General features: G+C 47.7%; 2 long non-coding RNA genes across 3 annotated transcripts in view; one reads left to right on the forward strand and one right to left on the reverse strand.

Moving 5' to 3' along the window:
- Positions 1 to 16,576, reverse strand: part of LOC147579901 (uncharacterized) — a 52,587-nt gene that overhangs the window by 6,583 nt on the left and 29,428 nt on the right. The window lies entirely within an intron of this gene.
- Positions 1,404 to 13,439, forward strand: LOC147579902 (uncharacterized). Of its 2 annotated transcripts, none has more exons than XR_015251841.1 (3): positions 1,404 to 1,498; positions 4,100 to 4,158; positions 12,112 to 13,439. It is a non-coding gene; the product is annotated as an uncharacterized LOC147579902 (long non-coding RNA). The 2 variants fall into 2 exon arrangements; XR_015251842.1 differs by having other exon boundaries at positions 12,380 to 13,439.

Here is a 16,576-nt window from a genome sequence, read left to right on the forward strand (position 1 = left end):
ATGTTTGGCAGGAATACCACAGAGGTGATGTTATGTCCTCCTTAGCACGTCACATCAGGAGATACAGGATGTTGATCTGTCCCCTTGTGATGTTAACTTTGATACCTGATTCAGGCGGGGTCTGCCAACCCTCTCCACTCTCAAGCTATTATTTTTCCCTTTGAAATCAACAAGCATTTTATAAGGAGACACTTTGAGATTGTATAAATATACTGTTTCTCATCAAACTTTGACCCTCTATACATCCATTGCCAGTTCTTGCCTGAATCAATTATTGCTACGAAAGTTGCCAAATGAGAATTTTCTAACACTGTTATTTCGTCCATGCTTAGTAGTTGAAATTTTACCATACGAAAGGGCTTTTTCTTTTCCACCATTTATGTATTCATTTACATCAGTATGGATGTATATTTCTTATTTTATTCCGTAGATTTTAAACCACTACTACGTTTTTTTTCAAAGTTCAAATGGTCCCAGATTTGGCCAGTGGGAGCTCCTTCCAGCTGTCTCCTTTTGTCCTTGTGACATGTCCAGGCAGGGCTATTTTTGAGGGCAGATGCTCCAGAACTCTGGCCCAGAATATTTCTCTAAGTTGTGGAAGTTTAAGTCACACACAAGAATGTCATTTTTTAATATTATGATAAAACCCACAGTATATGCCAGTGACATTTAGAGTTCCAATGGAGTAACAAAAGGCTTATGAACATACATTTCATTGTCTTTCTATACACCAGACTCATTTTGTAAGTCAAGGCTTGACTCCTTCTCCCACCTCCTGGTCTCAATGTGAGGCCAGTCCACTTCACAATAAACCCACTAAGGAAATAGAGGAGAGAGAAGAGTCAGGGAGGTGGAGAGAAACAGGAAAGGAGAGGAGAGGAGAGGAGAGGAGAGGAGAGGAGAGGAGAGGAGAGGAGAGAGAAAAGCCTCTTTTCTCGTCATCCTTGAGAGTGGTGTGGCACCTGCAACTTCCTCATGTCCCCCTTGCACACTGACCCCTCTAGGGAGCAACCCTCTGCTGTCACAGGCATTAGTGTGGACAGAATGCAGGACATTTCGTCAGAGGTTAGAACAGTCACCTTCATCTCAGAAAACAGCCTGGGAGAAAACACGGGCTGTGTGGAAGGAACTGAGGTCTCCTCACCACAGCAACACCCCTGGAAGGGATGGAAAGAAAGGAGAGAAAACCCTGGGTTTGTGATGTCCCCTCCCTCTCCTCACTGGGTCTCGCACCACAGGCTGGAGGAGCTTCCGGCAGAATTGAGTGCTGGGGAAAGCCTGTGATAAATCAGCTCTGTCTTCACTAGCCAGGGGGTTGCTATGGCAATAGGAATACACTGTGGGTTTTAAGAGATGTAATTTTCTGTGATTCACTGTATATTTTTAGCCATTTTTCTTCCTGTATTGTCTCCCTGTGGCAATTGCCTATTAATGCTGGCCTGCACCAAGATTGGACTAAACGGTCCATTCTCAGAAGTGATGAAAGCCCTGGAGATCAGTAAGTACAGGAGGGTTATGGCCCGTGGATTTAAGGGTAACCTGGGGAAACAACCGGCTTGGTCAGGACACGGATTAATTAGCTTGGGCCATGCCGCATCTAAGGAAGAGTAAAGGAGAATGAAAAGCCCCAGAAATATGGTACCGGGTTGCTTGGAATGGGAAACTGAGTCACGCTCCTCACTGCAGTCAGGGTGCTCACACGGTGTCAGGGGCAGTTCCCTAGCAGCAGAAAACCCCCTGAGCGAGGGAAACTAGGACCCAGGTTTCTGAGCAAGGAACTCTAAAAGCATACTGACCTCCTGTTGATTTGTCATTCTTTCCTTTTCTTTCATCCCTTCTGCTTTCCTTCCTTCCTTTAATTTTCTCATCTTTTTGCCTTAAAATTTGGTGGAGGGACCGAGCGGAGGTGAACATTCAGTCAGTCCACTTGGCTCTTTGTGAATAGTTGTCTCAGGAGCCTTTCCATCTGGAGCAGCAGAAAACCCAACCTAAACTGTTAAGCACAAAGAGAACTTACTTTCTCTCATAACTGAAAAGTCCAAGGGCTGGTCTCAGGCACAGCTGTTCACGGGGGCCAGTGACATCATCAACATCTGGGCTCTGTGTCACACCAAGTTCTACTGACGTCTTGGCATTTGGGCTGTCATAACATAAAACTCAGCTAATGGAGGCTTCCGTGAAGTGCGGTTTATTTTTCTCACGTAAGAAGTCCAGGGAGAGGGGTTTTTTCCCCCGCATATAACAGGTAGCCCAGGATAGCCACCCATGACTTTACTATGCAGCGGCTCATTAATCTTACCAAGAACCCAACCTCTTTCTTCATTTCAATTCCACCATCGTTAAGGTCACAGGAGGACTGCTCTGGCTGCAGGCATTCAAGGCAGAAAGAAGTAGCTGTATCTGATTCTTTTATCTAGAAAAGCAAATCTTTCCCCAGAGCCCCCAGTCGATCTCTGCTTCCAGCTGATTTGACACATCAGTACCACCAGAAGGCTAGGAAAGCATATTTTTAGTTTTTCCTGGCCCCTAGAGTAGAGGCCATTTTTTGTTTGTTTGTACGTCAAAGAGAAGCCATACCCAGGAATGTGGGATGGGTCAGCCCCTTCACCAGAGGGTCTGCTTTGTTACTCCATTGTTGTCCTTTCCCAGCTGGGAGGGGAGAATAGAAGAGCAGGGCAAGAAGCTTCCTTCTAAGGCTGTGATACAGAAGTTTCGCTCATCATCTCTTCTGCTCCCGTCCCATTGGCCAGAGTCTAGTTACGTGGTCACAACTAGCTGCAAGGGAACCTGGGAAATGTACCGTGTGCATAGCCATGTGCCCAGCCAAAACTTGGGGAGTTCTGTTACTAAAATGAATAAGGGGAGGAGTATGGCAGGACAATTAGCAACCTCCTCCAGCACAGGTATCAGAGAAAGGAGGTGAATGGGTGTTGGGTTAGCCAGCCAACCTCTTCTGCATCGGCCTCATTCTCAGAGGGGCTTAGCTTTGTGGAGATTAAGACAACTTCAGCAAACCAGCCTCACACCCTCCACGTCCCTTAGTGAAAGAGCCCGACGTCTTCGCAGTTGCCCCAGTCAGTCTCATTACATCGGATTGGATCTTCTGCCCTTCCTTGAACCCTGGGGATGCAATGCAATGCTCTGATCTGTCATACCTGAGTCACTTGCTCCACCAAATCACAAGACCTTTCTGAGCCTCAGTTTGCTCATCTGTACAACAGGCATATAACAATAGAAGCTACCTCACAGGGTCGGTGGGAGAGTGCCTCCAGTGGCCATTGTCCATAAATGCATCCTCCCTTGACCCTGTGACCAGACTCACCTTAACAATGTCATTCTAGAAGATATAACTGCTACAAAGCAAAAGAAAGCAAATGCTGTTGGGCGGCTGGCCTGCATTTCGTCTCCTAGTACGTCCCAAAGTAAAAATATCTATCTAGCACTTGCGAGGTGTTCAGCACTGTGTTGAGCACTTTCCTAAATTCCATCATAATCCTCAGAGTAGCTCCATGGGAGAGACACTTTCACTATTTTCACTGAACAGGTGAAGAAGTTCCGGTCCTTGCCCTGAGGTCACAGCGCAGTGATGGAGCCACAAACCTAGGACTAACTGAAACCCCACGCTCTGCTCCCTCTTCTTGTGTAGAAACATGTAATATCACACATTTATGGAATCGCAGGAATCTGGCCGGCTGTGGCAGTCATGAGAGAGCACAGCTTAGGTCTCCCTTGGAGAGAGGACGTGCTACAAGGGTGTGGTGAGCTAACAACCGCCAGCAACATGGTGCCTTGGGGATCCCACCGAGGCCTTGCTCTCCCCGAGCACAGCAGCAGTCCAAGAGCCCAGCCAGGCCTGCCCAGTGGGGACTCCCCGGCTCTTGGGCTTCCCAGCTGCCTGGCCATAACTTTCTTGGAGCTGTGCTTTCTTCCTACCCAAGCCTCTTTCATGTCCTCTCTCCTCTGGTGAGCGTGAGGCCTGCATGGCTGCCTGAAGGCTCTCTTTACCTAGCCCTCCTCCCTCACCCTTCAGCCTTCTCAGGTGTTCTTCCAGGTACGTGTATTACATACGTACTTTCACCTCAGCATCTCTTTCTCAAAGGACCTGAAATGACACACTTCTTGTACCCGCCTTGACTCACCGCGTGGGCTACGCCGCAGGTATGTATGTTTCCGAAGGTTCTTGAATGTTTAAGAACAAATGAGCAAGGAAAACACTAACTCCGATTGTGGGCGTGGGGAGATCTAATGTAGACCAATTAGGAGGCTTCTGGCCTGGCACTTAGAGAGCGGGGTCTCCTTCTCTACACAAGACTCCAAATAGACGGGAGAACGGCACTGTTGGTCTTACAGGAGTGGAAACCCAGTTGCATAGTGTGTTGGAGGGAGAGCGAGTAGGAAGGGTCTGAGACTGGTCTGGAGTCACATGACAGGATTGCAGATAGATTCCAGTCATTCTAATCCTCCACCCAGAAGCATCCAATGCTACTTACACAAGGAATTGATTCTTTACAGAAAGAGCAAAGGCAGCTACTTAACTCAGCTGAAGGGAGAAAATGATCAATTGAGCAAAATACACTGGCTTTAGACAAGGATCTCCAAACTGAAGTGGGATTACCCTTGCTGCTCCTGGGAACACTGCCCTTGGGCCACAACAACCTGTCCCACCCCCAGGATGGTGTAGGCTGAGTACTTTTTGTAAATTGTATGCAGTGATTGCTATCTGGTGGCCACAGAGCCGGATACAGCCTACAAACATGTTTGCTTTAGTCCCCAGAGTGTTTTTTTATAAAACTTAAAATTCGTTGACAAGATTTATCGATTGGAATATTTTACATAAAAATCTGGAGGCCATGGGGCGCCTGGGTGGCTCAGTCGGTTAAGCATCCAACTTCGTCTCCGGTCATGATCTTGCAGTTCGTGAGTTCGAGCCCCGCGTGGGGCTCTGTGCTGACCTCTCAGAGCCTGGAGCCTGCTTCAGATTCTGTGTCTCCCTCTCTCTCTGGCCCTTCCCCTCTTGAGCTCTGTCTCTCTCTCTCTCAAAAGTAAATAAACATTAAAAAAAAAATTTTTTTTTTAATCTGGAGGCCTTGCTTTTCCTGAAAAATCAGCAAATTTAATCATACTCTGCCTGCACGTCCACTTCCTGCTTCAGACAGGATCCGAATCCCCACCTCTCCTATCTTATCACACCTGAAGTCATTTGAGTTCATAAAGCCAGGCTTAAACTCCCCAGGACAGCCAACCTCCCTGATTTTGAGCCCTCGGATTCAAATCATGAGCCCTGGAGAGGATGGGCTGCAGGTAACTGTAAGCTCTTTAAGAAAAGTGAGTTACTGGAGCACCTGGGTGGCTCAGTCGGTTGAACGTCAGAATTCAGCTCAGGTCATGATCTCCCGGTTTGTTTGAGCCCCACGTTGGCTCTCCTCTGTCAGCTCAGAGCCCACTTCTGATCCTCTGTCCCCCTCTCTCTGCCCCTCTCCCGCTTGCACTCTTCCAAAAATAAATACATCCTTTTTAAAAAAAAGTGAGTTACTAAGCAAAGTAATAGCATAAATAGGATTTCAAGATGGAATCCTTTAAAAAGTGGTTTTTAGGGGCGCCTGGGTGGCGCAGTCGGTTAAGCGTCCGACTTCAGCCAGGTCACGACCTCGCGGTCCGTGAGTTCGAGCCCCGCGTCAGGCTCTGGGCTGATGGCTCAGAGCCTGGAGCCTGTTTCCGATTCTGTGTCTCCCTCTCTTTCTGCCCCTCCCCCGTTCATGCTCTGTCTCTCTCTGTCCCAAAAATAAATAAACGTTGAAAAAAAAAATTAAAAAAAAAAAGTGGTTTTTAAAGCACTAACAGGAACGAAGAGCATTATTAGCACAGGAGGTTTGTCAGCAGTGACAGCTGGGCACGGGTAGCGGCCAGAGGCAGAGACCCTGGGTTGAGAAAGATGGGCCTTCTGTCCTGGCTTTGCCCTTACTGGTGATATGACCTTGAATGTTTCCTTCATGTTCAGATCAGGTGCCTGGTGTTGTGACAAGAACCATAAGAGCTAACAGCTGCAGAGTGCTTATTACCTACAAAGCAGCCTGTTAAGTGCTTCGTGTGCATCCCTTCATTTCATACCAAGCCCGGAGGTCAAGTACTGGTGTTATCACCAGAGCACAGGAAGGTTTTGTGACCTGTCCAAAGTCAGAGAGTCAGGAATTGCGGAAGCCAGGATCTGAAGCCCAGATGCGCTGACTCCAGAGCACACACGTGTATTTATCTTCCACCTGCCTGGCAGGATCCTCTTGAGAATTACACAAGGTGATGTCGGCCAAGTGCTTTTTGTAAATTGTAAAGTGGCCCAGCAATGTTCACTGTGATCACTTGAACACTACAGTTTTTCCCCCAAATTGGTGCTTTGTCTAAAAATCACAAATTTAATTTTTTAATTCATTCAAATTCATGGATTTTGATTCTTTGAAAGAGAGTGTAGAAGGAAATTGGGGCTCAAGACACATCATTAGTCCTGCAGCGCCCCCTGCTGACAAGAGTCATGAAAACTATGCAATTCTAACTGCAGGTGACATTGACCGCTCTGACCCCTTGAACAAGTATTTCTGGAGCACCTTACTTTGTCCTGGGCATTGCACTAGCTGTCACATGGTCTAGAGTATAGGAATGGAGGACAGGGAAGGTCCTTTTCCAGCCAAGCCTGGATTTATATATAAGAAGATATAAGCTGATATAAGGCTTAGTTAGATACGAGCCTCTGTGACTTAAATATAGGAAAAGAAAAGCAGAGAAACCACAGGCAAGGGTGACCCCACTTCCCATCATGACATCACGGAAAGGAGACCAAAGCCAGGTGCTGTTGTCATCATCTCCTTCAAAAGAGCACAGGATACCCCAAATCATGAGGTCATGGTACTCCCGTTCATGGGCATGTGTGTAAATGTTTAACAACCAGCTCTCTGACACAGGGAAGCCATGGTCTGTAGTGTTTGCCAATTTCCATGGTGTAAATACTCCCACTATGACCAATTTCAAGCTACCAACATGATGATTCACAAGGTTCTTGAAAATTTAACAACTGGCCTTGCACGAACTGGTAGGAGCTGGCTCCAACATACCACTTCTTTTATGTCTAGAGAAAATACACCCTCTCATCTTCCTTCCCAACCAACTAGACCCCAGAATTCTTCCAGCTGGTGCACATCAATGAGCAGGGACAGATCAGCCTTCCCCCCCCCCGCCCCAGCAAGGCTGGCCCCAAACAGAGAATGAGGGGTGCCAGCCAAGGTCCCCTCAACATCTACAGGTGGCTCCAGCCAGAAGTCCATTTCTCCTTCCATTCCATCCCTCCCCCTTTCCAGGCCTTCTCATTTCTTTTTTTTTTTTCTCTATAATTTATTTTATATATAACAACTTTAAAATATTTATTAAGTATATAATCAGTTCAAGTCACTTCAGGGTAACAAAATGAATCAGACCTGTCAGGACTCCTACCTTCGAGGTAACAGTAGTCTGGTAGATGAATAAATGTCTACAGATTAGTCAAATGCAAGATAAAAAGTGATACATGAGTCACAACTAACAACATAAGATTTAAAAAGTGTGGTTACTAAATGCAATGTAGTATCCTGGATTGGATCCTGAGACAGAAAAGGATGTCAGTGGAAAAACCAGTGGACTCTGAATCAAGTCTGTAATTTAGTCAATAGTATTCTACCTTTGTTAATTTCTTAGTTTGGACAAATGTGCCACCGTTATTTAAGAGTTAATCTTCAGGGACACTGAGTGAGAGGCATGCAGGCATTCTCTGTAATGTCTTTGCAACTTTGTTGAAAACTGAAAATCATTTGCTTAAGAACTTGATTACAGAGTGCAGACATTTAGATAAGAAAGACCCGGGCGGAGGATGGCTATAAGGGAAAACATCACGGAGCAAGCATAATTTGTATTGAGTGGATACAAAATTAACACACAAAACCAAAGAGGAGGTATATTTTAAGCAGAGTGAAAACACTTACAAAGGAAAAGAGGTATAGTTCTGACTAACTGGAAAATACCAAACAGCAATAGCTCTTCCACAAAATGGTTCTAAGTATAGTTTAGATCCATTTCCCTGTTAGTAATTGGGGGACCAATTACTACATCTAGGTTTTGCACCATGTCCCAAATTTCTTGTCTATCACTCAACCCAGTTCTCGCAGAGACTCAGGCTTTCTCATTTCTAATCAACCAAAGAAAGAGGGACTGCCCTGAACATCATGACCAGCCCTGAAAGAGAACATCCTTCTGACATCACCTTCCTGTCTTCGCCTCCAAATTCCCTCCCCAGAGACTGGATTCGCCTCAGCCCAGAAGCTCCCACCCCAGCAGAGGGCACCTCCTGGCTCCTGGCCGAGCCCTGGATTTTCTGGTGTGAGGAGGGTGGCCTACCCTGGACTACAAGCCACTCACTTTATTTTTTTTTTTTTTTTAACGTTTACTTTTATTTTTGAGAGAGAGAGAGTGCGCGTGAGCAGGGAGGGTCAGAGAGAGAGAGGGAGATACAGAAACTGAAGCAGGCTCCAGGCTCTGGGTTGTCAGCACAGAGCCTGACGGGGGGCTCGAACCCACAGACCATGAGATCATCAACTGAGCCCAAGTTGGATGCTTAACTGACTGAGCCACCCAGGCGCCCCTGCCACTCACTTTATATAAAGCCCAAGAAAGAAGGCCTGTCTTGGGCCCAGGAAAGGAGGAGGAATGCATGAGTCCACACATGGCCTCAGGGAGCAGCTCTCAAATGTCCCCAGCTAGAGAGGTAAGCCCAGCTAGCTGCCAGGAGCCCCAGAGGACCCAGCTGTTGAGGGCGTGCTTTCTTCTCCTCCTCCTTCTCCTCTTCCTCCTCCTTCTTCTTTTTAATGTTTGTTTTTGAGGGGGGAGTGGCAGAGAGAGAGAATCTCAAGCAGGCTCCACACTGTCAGCACAGAGCCCAGTGCGGGACTTGAACTCACAAACCTTGAGATCATGACCCGAGCTGAAAAGAGTTGGACGCTTAACCGATTGAACCACCCAGGCACCCCTTAAGGCATGCTTTCTACTCATCCCAGAAATAATCCTGGAGCCCACCACATAAACCCCAAAATCTCATGACCCCAGCTATCTGAACACCAGCCCCATACCTCCACCTCCCATGAGATTAGCTGTTCCCCTTCCTTTCTCCCCCAATCTGCCCTCAATTTCTGCCTGCAGCCTCAGTCCGCCCATTCCAAGACCCTAGTATCTGAGCAGACGATAAAACCAAAGGAAGAAGACTGGCTTCCATTCTGACTCGGCCACTTGGAGTTGTATGCCCTTGAGAATGTTTCTAAACCTCTCGAGGCTTGTGTTCTAAAACCTAAACAGAAATAGTCATCAGTGCTGTCGAGAGAACGAAATTAAAATGTGTGCGAAAAAGACTTCATAAATCAGAATGTTAGATAAATGGTTATTTTCCTGCTGGAAAGAGGTATTTACTCTGTTTTTTCTCATTTTAAAAAGAACACGAATTCTTTGTGGACGGCTTGAAAAATACATTTGAATAAAAAAAAAATAAGTAAGAATCACTCAGAGTTCACCACTATGCACATTTGGTATTTTCCCTAGGTCTCCTTTTCCTATCTGTATAGCTATGCCTTGGTTACCAGAGAGGGTGGGCGCACTTATGGCTCAGGGCAGTGTCCTCCTCTCTAACCTACCCTCAGACCTGCTACAGTGTCTCTCTCCATCCTGGCCATAGGAAAGAAGGCAGACTTAGTCTCTCACTAGAAACAAGGCAGAGGGGCCTGTTAGCTCCCCAAATGAGGAGATCTTAGAAATAGAACCTGTTCTTCCTGATAGAGACCTTCAAACTTTGTACTCTGCAAACCAGTTTGGAAAGATTATCCGCACTTATGGATCACCTTGTTTGCCTGGCCTCCTTTACAAAATAAATTTTTAAAAGTTAAAAGACAGGGGGTGCCTGGCTGGCTCAGTTGAGTCTATCTTTGTGCATGGTGTAAGAAAGTGGTCCAGGTTCATTCTTCTGCATGTCGCTGTCCAGTTTTCCCAACACCACTTGCTGAAGAGACTGTCTTCATTCCATTGGATAGTCTCTCCTGATTTGTCAAAGACTAGTTGGCCACACATTTGTGGGTCCATTTCTGGGTTCTCTATTCTGTTCCATTGATCTGAGTGTCTGTTCTTGTCCCAGTCCCATACTCTCTCGATGATTACAGCTTTGTAGTATAGCTTGAAGTCCAGAACTGGTTTTCTTTTTCTGGATTGCTTTGGCTATTCAGGGTCTTTTGGGGTTCCATACAAACTTTAGGATTGTTTGTTCTATCCCTGTGAAGAATGCTGGTGTTATTTTAATAGGGTAAAATAGAATGGTTTTTAAATAAAAGTGATTTGAGATGAAATAGTAAACATCTGTGCTGATAGCTCAGAGCCTGGACCCTGCTTTGGATTCTGTGTCTCCCTCTCTGTGTCCCTCCCCTGCACGTGGTTTGTCTCTCTTTGTCCCTCAAAAATAAGTAAATGTTAAAAAAAATTTTTTTTAAGTTAAAGGAGGGAAGCTTTTGGCTTAGTAAGGCATCCACTGCTACAGCCGTATTATTAAACCGCTTGTGTTCAGGCCCTTTACAACGTGGAACTGCATTTGCTGTAGGAAATACTTTTGAAAACCTCACACATCTTTCGGTGGCTGGCCCATGAATCACCAGAGGAACCCATGTAGAACAAGAATGCAAATTTGCTCCTCTGGGCTCTCTCGGTATCTGACAAAATGTCATCTTTCCATCCACGTTACCGAGATTACCTCTCGCTTCTGCCCTAAAACAGGTGTTTCTTGGCTGTCAGAAACTGTCTGGGTCTCCTCTCGTCTGCAGTGACGGTGGCAGGCAGCTGGCGCCTCCTGCCTGAGCCCACCTCACCCTCACTTCTTCAGTGTTCCAGCCCAACCTAGAGACTCAGGTCTCTGAATCCCTGGGCAGGGGCAGATGCTCATGGGACTTAAAGTGCATTGTTAGGAGAATGTGTCCTAGGAGCCGAGTCCCAAAAGTCACTTCTGACTAGGTGCTAGCCGAGCTTGTGGCTAAATATTTCCACTCCAGATGTTTCAGGCTAGATGGTGATGAAAACCAATGGTGAGCCCTCTTCCCTTAACTGCGTATGACAAACAGGGGCACCTGGGTGGCTCAGTCGGTGAAGCTTCTGACTTTGGTTTAGGTCATCTTGCAGTTCATGAGTTCAAGCTCAGAGCCTGGAGCCTGCTTCGGATTCTGTATCTCTCTCTCCATGACCCCCCCCCCAGTCCCGTCCCCCCATTCACACTTTGTCTGTCTCTCAAAAATAAATAAACATTAAAAGACAATTTTTTTAAAAAATTCAAAAAAATGCGTACAAGTGCAGCAGCAGCTTCTCACCACTTCTCTCCAGGTGCACTTAAGTGCAAGGGGCAGAGAGGGACACCCATTTCGTTGGTCTTCTCGCTGCACAAGAGAAAGGTCTCAGTGACTCCTGTCTCCTAAAGGAGGGTTCAGCCCCATCCAGAGGACAAGTCCAGTCATATTCCTTGAGAGTCCGTCATGTGTGTGGGAGGTCACTAGTGTCCACAGTAGAAAATCTGGGCTTTGGACCCAGGCTGACTTCAGCTTGAATCCCAGCTCCGTCACTCCCCTGGAACTTTGGCCTCTGGCAAGTGCCTCTACCTTGAGCTTGAGGAGGGGGCTGTGTGTTCCGAGGACGTTTGTAAAAGAAAGCTTTGCAGGTGCTTAGGGAATGGTACTGAGAGACCAGGAGCTCCTGAAGCAGGGCCACACTCAAGAAAGCTGCAGCAGCGACAATCAGCTGGGCTTGGCAGAGATGGTTCTCGTTGGTTTCCTACCCCCCTCGGGGGCCCTCTCTTCTCTAAACTTCCATGGTCCTGCAGCGGCCCTTCCAAACTCAGCGCCCACCAGCCAGGACCGCCCTTCCCTCAGCGTAAGCTAGGCTTCCAAGTGGCTAATCCCGAGGACTTTTCCCATCTCTTGACCAGGATCCCCTCATCGAATCTTCCATCTAGGTGAGGTGTTGGGCCATCTCCGGCTTTTGACGAAGCACATCACCTTCTTGTGATATCGTCTTTCTCTGTAGGCTCATGTCCCAGCACCCAAGAACAGCATTCTCCGATTCCAGTCCAGGGCTCCAGAACCTACTTCAAAATGGGACAGGATCCCTCCAGCTCCCCCACCATAACCATGCACACAGCCCTCCTCTTCCAGGGGCAGAAGTCAATGTAGACACAGAAAACCAATCCAAGGACAGAGACCACCGGGATAATTTAATTCTGTTTTTCAGCGGTCACCACCAGAACCCAGGATGTCCAGCTCATCCCTTATCTCCAATTCTCTTCTTTGTACAGCTCAGATGTCACCTATCAGTGAGGCTACCCCTGGAAAAGTACAGCCTCCCCACCATTTCCTCCTACCCCCGCCCCGCCACACCCTATTGAATGCAGTCTACTTTTCCGCCAAGAAAAGTTTCAGAAAAGCACTTCTTCTCCCAAATTCTCTTGAGATGTGACTCAGACAATGTCACCCTGCCAACTTCTTGGAGTCCTTCCTTCAGGAAACCAGACTTCCGGCCCCTCCCCCAGTTCTGGGAGCCAAGGAGCTCTGTTGGGTCAGTAGGATCATTGTGGGAAGCAGCCATCATCACATCCCTCATGTGGGGGCCAGCACAGCAGTTAGGACAAGGCAATTGTCAAAGATCCCCATCAGCCAAATTCGGAGCCCCTTGGACGCGTGGAATAGTAATATAAACCTCTGCTTGTTCCCCCAGTCTCCAGCCCAGGGTGCAGAGGACCCACAGACATGCAGAACAGGAAAGCTGCAGCACAAGGGAAGCAGCTTCTGATTGGGAAAGTGAAAGGCACCACAAGCCAAAAAGCTCCAATTACTTGTAGGGGCTGGCCTGGGAGGCCACAGCCAACTGCTTTCAGCTGGGAGACATTGGAGAGCGTGTGGAGACATGGAAAGTGAAATCGGACCCTTCTGTTCCTCTGGCCTCCCACGCTGTTGGCTGCTGCTCATTCAGTCACCCTCCCCAAGGAGGAAGTCACCTGCTGCCCCCGCCACAAACACTTCCTAGACCCAGGGATCACAGAGTAAGACCACCACTTCTTCCGGGCCTGCTCACCTGCTGCGGGGAAGGGGCCTCACCTACCTCTTTGGCCCCTTTTCCCTGATGCCACCAGAGCCCCAGGCTGAAAGCTTCAAGCCCAGTAGGCACCCAGGCACTGTGGTGGACATTGCCAGGCTGCTGATGGAGCAGGAAGAGGCAGGGTCCTTGCTCCTCAAGGTCCATCAGAAGCACCTGGAGGACATAAAGCTGTTGGCAAGCACCAGGATGCCCACACTCTGCAAGGTTTGCCCAGCCAGCTGAGCAGAGTGAGGGTCCCCATTCACATGGGTCAGCACACGTTTGGGGGAAAGGGATGGACTAGGGGGTCTAAGCTGGAGACAGGTAGAGATAGGGGAGGGAAAGGAGGGAAGGAGGAGGAAGAATGGAGGGGGAAGGAAAGGGACTCTCGAAGGCAATGCCCAGTGTTAGTGGAGTGGAATGCTTTCCAGCATAAGCCACCAGAGAGCTGCCCATCATGTTCACAGAGTTATCATTAAAAGCTTTACAGGAGGGGCGCCTGGGTGGCTCAGTCGGTTAAGCATCCGACTTCGGCTCAGGTCATGATCTCGCAGTCCGTGAGCTCGAGCCCCGCGTCAGGCTCTGTGCTGACAGCTCAGAGCCTGGAGCCTGCTTTGGACTCTGTGTCTCCCTCTCTCTCTGACCCTCCCCCGTTCATGCTCTGTCTCTCTCTGTCTCAAAAATAAATAACCGTTAAAAAAAAAATTTTTTTTAATAAAAAAAAAAAAAGCTTTACAGGAGAAAGTCATTTTTCAGGTGGCCTAGTGGCTGAGGGATCCAGAGTCTATAATACGTAGATTCTGATCTGTGCTCTGTATCTTCCCCTAGGAGTCACCTTAGGTAAATGTCTTACCTTCTATAAACCTCCATTTCCTCATCGGTAAAATGATGACAGTAGTTCCTACCTCTGAGCGTTGTTGTAAGGATTAAGTAAAGAAACATAAAACCCTTAGCACCTTGCCTGCCACACAGTAAAGTCTCAATAATTACTCCCCTTTTAATTTATTGCCATTGTCATTAGCGGTGGCTAAGCATCTGCCTTAATAGAGCCTCACTTCCCACGGCCAGCCTTTATGAAAGATGCGTGTCCAGCCCTAAAACAACCAGATCTAGAAAACCGAATTCAAAAACTGCTAATGGTGGTGTACTAATGGTTCCATTTACAGGGTTCAGTGGACACTTCTTGATCTAGGAAGTGTGTAGCCAGACCCACGGCCAACATGCTCCATTGTGACAAAAGCAGACAATTTGATTTCCCTATTTCTTCGTTCTTTCTTTTTTTCCTCATGGTAAATTTTCTCTGCTTTCCTCCCAGATGGGATCTGCAAGGGCTGGAGAATCTTACTGAAAGCGTGGGGAAAGCATGGACACAACATGGCCGGTCCCCCCGGGCCTGCTCATGGCTGTACCTGGGGCTATAAGCCTTCCTGCTCCTCCCCGAAATATGCACAGAAGTCATGAAAATGCCACAACACATTTCATGCCTCGGGGCTGAACTGTGGGGTCTGGAGGTGGGCCCAGCCCTGGCCCCTTGAAGCCCTGCCTTTGAGCTCAGTGTTCACAAGGCGACCTTCACATCTCCCAACTGGGAGAGGATTGCAGTGTCTCAAGCTCTACAGTTGGGATGCAGCAAAAAAGGAGCCCCAAGCTCTGTGGCATGAGTTCTGAGGTGCTGCAAGGACTGCTCCCCAAATCTCCCCTCCACACCCTCGTCCTGACGCCCAAAATTTAGACCAAAAAGGTCACTCTTCGGGTTACAGGGCTGACAAGTGGGTTTCACTGTAAGCGCCAACTCCAAACAATTGAGAGTAGAATTTTTTCCAGAAAGGTTCTGAGACCTTTTCTGGGCTTAGCAGTAGGATGTTTGTGATCAGTTAGCACTGTCTTTCGTGGGCACTGGAAAAGAAGAGCCAGGGCTTTTGCTACAGAATTGTTATACTTAAAATTTTTTTTCCGACATTTATAGTTTCAGCTCTATAGCCAGAACACACAGGAACTTGTTATGACTAACAGCCATTATCAGCAGGGCCCTAAGGGCATAAGAGTCAGGACAGGGAATTTTCTTTTTTGTATTAAAAAAAAATTTTTTTAACATGTATTCATTTTTGAGAGAGCGAGGCAGTGTGTGAGCAGGGGAGGGGCAGAGAGAGAGAGAGAGAAAGAGACAGAATCTGAAGCAGGCTCCAGGCGCTGAGCTGTCAGTACAGAGCCCGACATGGAGTTCAAACTCATGAACCATGAGATCATGACCTGAGCTGAAGTCAGACGCTCAACCACCTAAGCCACCCAGGCGCCCCAGGACAGGGACTTTCTGATGAGGGGGTTTGAGGATGGCAGGCTGCCTGAGAGCTGGTGTTGCCAGTGAAGGAAGACAAGCCCAGATGGGGTGCAGATGGGAAGCTGGGATGGTCTTGGAGCAGCCCCATTCCTTGGGTTTCTTGGGAAAATGGAGCGCCTCCAGATGGGTCACCAAAGCAAATTCTAGTGCAGCCCCATATTTTCTGCCTTTGAACCCTATCCTCCTGCCAGCCTACAGCACTCCCATGCCCTTTGCCTGGAGGGGATTCTAACTCCAATGTTAGTAGCAAGCATCATGCACCTTCTTATCTACCGGCTTTAAGCTTGATGTCTTCACACACATTTAATCCAATCCTTTATGGTAGGATTTTTTAAGTTCTCTAAGTTTATATAATATTGATGTAATTATTTTTAAAACTCACGTGCTCATAGTTTAAAAAAATTCACATAGTACAGAATGGTCTAACGTGAGGAACATCAGTATTCTCCGAGCCCTGATCTCACTTTCCAGAGATAACTACTTTTTTTTTTTTTTTAATTTTTTTTTTCAACGTTTATTTATTTTTGGGACAGAGAGAGACAGAGCATGAACGGGGGAGGGGCAGAGAGAGAGGGAGACACAGGCTCGGAAACAGGCTCCAGGCTCTGAGCCATCAGCCCAGAGCCTGACGCGGGGCTCGAACTCACGGACCGCGAGATCGTGACCTGGCTGAAGTCTGACGCTTAACCGACTGCGCCACCCAGGCAGCCCTGGGTGGCCCTGGAGATAACTACTCTTAAAAGTCTCTTGGGGCGCCTGGGTGGCGCAGTCGGTTAAGCGTCAGACTTCAGCCAGGTCACGATCTCGCGGTCCGTGAGTTCGAGCCCCGCGTCAGGCTCTGGGCTGATGGCTCAGAGCCTGGAGCCTGTTTCCGAGCCTGTGTCTCCCTCTCTCTCTGCCCCTCCCCCGTTCATGCTCTGTCTCTCTCTGTCCCAAAAATAAATAAACGTTGAAAAAAAAAATTAAAAAAAAAAAAAGTCTCTTAAAGGAAACCCACATTCACAGCAGCATTATTCACAACCGCTGGAGAGGTAGAGGCAACTCTAGTGTTCCTCAACAGGCAAGGGGAGAAACAAAACG

This window comes from Puma concolor, chromosome B3 (genome assembly GCF_028749965.1).
Source record: "Puma concolor isolate L17-30 chromosome B3, mPumCon1.1.hap2, whole genome shotgun sequence".
Classification (NCBI taxonomy): domain Eukaryota; kingdom Metazoa; phylum Chordata; class Mammalia; order Carnivora; family Felidae; genus Puma; species Puma concolor.